This window comes from Aegilops tauschii, chromosome 4 (genome assembly GCF_002575655.3).
Source record: "Aegilops tauschii subsp. strangulata cultivar AL8/78 chromosome 4, Aet v6.0, whole genome shotgun sequence".
Taxonomy (NCBI): domain Eukaryota; kingdom Viridiplantae; phylum Streptophyta; class Magnoliopsida; order Poales; family Poaceae; genus Aegilops; species Aegilops tauschii.
The window spans coordinates 242840043-242844102 of NC_053038.3; the positions used below are offsets into that span (position 1 = coordinate 242840043).

Here is a 4060-nt window from a genome sequence, read left to right on the forward strand (position 1 = left end):
ATAGCGTGTTAGTTGCAGGTGAAGTTGAAGATTGCTCCATGTTGGAACATGTTTATGTTGGGATATCACAATATCTCTTATCTTAATTAATGCATCTATATACTTGGTAAAGGGTGGAAGGCTCGGCCTTATGCCTGGTGTTTTGTTCCACTCTTGCCGCCCTAGTTTCCATCATACCGGTGTTATGTTCCTTGATTTTGTGTTCCTTACGCGGTTGGGTGATTTATGGGACCCCCTTGACAGTTCGCTTTGAATAAAACTCCTCCAGCAAGGCCCAACCTTGGTTTTACCATTTGCCTACCTAAGCCTTTTTCCCTTGGGTTCTGCAGACTCAAGGGTCATCTTTATTTTAACCCCCCCGGGCCAGTGCTCCTCCGAGTGTTGGTCCAAACTAGAGCCCTTTGCAGCGCCACCTCGGGGAAACTTGAGGCTTGGTTTTAGTTGTACCGACTGCTCATCCGGTGTGCCCTGAGATATGTGCAGCTCCTATCAGGATTTGTCGGCACATTCGGGTGGTCTTGCTGGTCTTGTTTTACCATTGTCGAAATGTCTTGTAAACCGGGATTCCGAGACTGATCGGGTCTTCCCGGGAGAAGGTTTATCCTTCGTTGACCGTGAGAGCTTATAATGGGCTAAGTTGGGACACCCCTGCAGGGTATTATCTTTCGAAAGCCGTGCCCGCGGTTATGTGGCAGATGGGAATTTGTTAATGTCCGGTTGCAGAGAACTTGACACTTGACTTAATTAAAATGCATCAACCGCGTGTGTAGCCGTGATGGTCTCTTTTCGGCGGAGTCCGGGAAGTGAACACAGTTTTGGGTTATGTTTGACGTAAGTAGGAGTTCAGGATCACTTCTTGATCATTACTAGTTGATGACCGTTCCGTTGTTTCTCTTCTCGCTCTTATTTGCGTATGTTAGCCACCATATATGCTAGTGCTTGCTGCAGCTCCACCTCACACCCCTTTCCTACCCATAAGCTTAAATAGTCTTGATCTCGCGGGTGTGAGATTGCTGAGTCCTCGTGACTCACAGATACTTCCAAATAGTTGCAGGTGCCGATGATACCAGTGCAGATGACGCAACCGAGCTCAAGTGGGAGTTCGACGAGGAACTTGGTCGTTACTTTGTTTCTTTTCCTGTTGATCAGTAGTGGAGCCCAGTTGGGACAATCGGGGATCTAACATTTGGGGTTATCTTCTTTTCTTTTGGCTTTGACCGTAGTCGGTCTATGTGTGTACTCTGATTGATGTATGATTTATTTATGAATTGTGTGAAGTGGCGATTGTAAGCCAACTCTTTATCCCATTCTTGTTCATTACATGGGATTGTGTGAAGATGACCCTTGTTGTGACAAAACCACAATGCGGTTATGCCTCTATGTCGTGCCTCGACACGTGGGAGATATAGCCGCATCGTGGGCGTTACACCTAGTCCCGCGAGTCACCACGCTCATGGGCGAGGAAGAGGGCGTTGTAATCAAACTTCTCCTTGTTGTACGAGTTGACGCGACAGATCAAAGCAGTGCACTCGATATACTTGCATGTGTTGATTTAATGCACCTTGAAGTAGTATGAATATGTGATGGTAAAACTTTGTAATGCCCCAGCCCTAAAGCGAGAGATGGTTGTGCAGGAGGAGGGCGAGATCATGCTGACGGAACAGGACCCAACGATGGAGCTCTCTATGGTCTCTATGGACCTCACCTTGCTCCACTGCCCCTTGTGCCTCCGCCCCTTGAAGCCTCCAGTGTATGAGGTTCGACTATACCTCGTCCGTTTGGCTGATCAAGTAAGGTGCAGGTTTCTTGATTGGTGTGCTGTTCGATTGATTTGTGTAGTGCAAGGGAGGGCACCTGGCATGCGCGGACTGCCGCAGCGAGCGCCCCGGGAACCAGCGGCAGTGCCAGAATTGCGAGCGCGGCGACGACTTCGACGTGTGGAACACGGTGGTGGATGCCGTCCTCTCCTCGATGATGGTGGAGTGCCCACACAAAGGTTGTGGGCTCTAGTCACTTACCACAAGCTCGCCCATCACCAGCGTGTGTCCGCTCGCGCCCTGCAAATGCCCCGTGCCCGTCTGCGGCTACGAAGGCCCGCCGCCGGCGCTCTCCCACCACATTAGCACCATGCATCCCATGCCCGTGCATATGATCCAGTACGGCAAGGTGCTCCAGCTGCAAGTGCCAGTGTTGGAGCCAGGGCTCTTGCTGTTCGCGGAGGAGGATGGCCACACATTTTTCTTGGTCCGCGGGGTGCTCGACATTGCCGCGCCTATGGCCGTGTCGGTCATCTGCATCAGAGAGGGGGCATCCCCACTGCCGCACTACCCGAGCAAGCTATGGGCGAACGGCCTGCCGGGGGAGCAAAAAGGCAGGACCGACGCTGTCAAGGTGGAAATCGAGGTGACAAGCAGCAAGGATCCCGGCGACGTTGCCATGCAGGAGCTGACCTTCTTCACAGTTCCGCCAAAGCTGTTGGCGGGGCTGGGTTGTCGAGGACGGTGTCCCTCCACATTCAGATTGAGAATCTCGCTTCCTAAATGATTCTACAATGCCTTCTATTTATTTTAGTAATATGCTAATATAGGGGTTAGCTCGGTCTACTTTAGCTTGAGAGATGGTGGGTTTTGGTGGTGACGCAGCAATTACTTTGACATCAGATCATCAGTTAAAGTAATTTCCAACAGTCAAACGGATATTTTGTGTCTGTTGGATATAAAGATCCTTTGGGTAAGAAGTATAAGCAGCTTATATGCTTGTTTCAGGAAATGTTTCATACTTGTGCGAGTTGACGCGGCACATCAAAGTAGTACTACTAGTAGTAGTACTCACCCGACTGTGCACCAGGAAGACGAAGCTCGTGTCGTGTTGGTGCCATGTGCGGTCCGCACATTAACCAAAACCTCACGCCTCCATCTTAGCCTCCGCATTTTAAACTTCTCAATCTCAAGGCCAAGGAGCAACGGGAACCTATGATAGAGCCAATCGGATGGTTGAGAACACTACAATTTGTAGCTACAGATGCGTGTGAGAGAGGACGAGTGCGTGCGTGCACCTCTTCTCTTCGTGTATAACGTACTAAACTCAGAGTACAAGTGTATGTGGGTGGCATCGACCTAGGGATCTTGAGATGGTGCATGCGAGAAGTCCCGAGAGACTAGGTGTGTGCGTGGAAAAGAGGGAGAGAGATGATATGTGTCGATGTAATGCGTGTGAAAAAAGACTAGTCTATAGCCCGCCACGAGGCTATTCCTGTCGAACGCCCCAATAACCGTAAGATATGTATCCGACGGTGCCAGTTATGACATGTACACAACAGTAGAAAAAGAAGTACCATGGCATATTACAAAACTGCTACAACATGGTCGAGAACAGGTGCCCACGTTACGCCATCCGGGAATAGTGCCAGACTTTGAAACTAGAACCGTCAATAAATTTTGAGCTTGCGTCTCGTCACATTCCAAATTAATTGCAAACGTGTTCACACCGATCACAACCTAAACGGTTTCCCACTTAGGAGCGTATTAGTACTCGGTTATAAATACTACTACTATGCCAAGATGACTGTACATTCCTCCTCAACTCCTCATCCACAAAAACAAACAAGTCATTCAGCATCGTTCCCTTGCGTCTACCATGGCCAGCGTGAGTGCTGGGTCGAGAGATTACCACTAGGGAGAGGCGAGCATGGAAGGGGAAGCACGAGAGATGTCCTGCCTCGCTGCAAAAGCAGCCGTAGCAACACAGAGGTCCCGCCGTGCCGCCGAAGCAGCACGGAGGTCCCGCTGTGCCGTCGATGCAGTAGACTGGTCCGGCCACGCCGCGGAAGCAGCCGACATGTCCTGCTGCGCAGCAGTAGCAACACAGAGGTCCCGCCGTGCCGCCGAAGCAGCACGGAGGTCCCGCTGTGCCGTCGATGCAGTAGACTGGTCCGGCCACGCCGCGGAAGCAGCTGAGGGCGAAGATCGCCGGAACGGAGGAGACCTCTGCCTTGTTGAAGAGGATGGGCGTCATCGTCGAGAAACTTATGGACGAGAATGCCATTCTCCACATCGAGCGC

At 50.9% G+C, this 4060-nt stretch overlaps 1 pseudogene; it reads left to right on the forward strand.

The window, feature by feature from the left end:
- The first annotated feature begins 1491 nt into the window (after positions 1-1491).
- Positions 1492-2540, forward strand: LOC141021501 (E3 ubiquitin-protein ligase SINA-like 10; annotated as a pseudogene).
- Positions 2541-4060: the final 1520 nt, after the last annotated feature.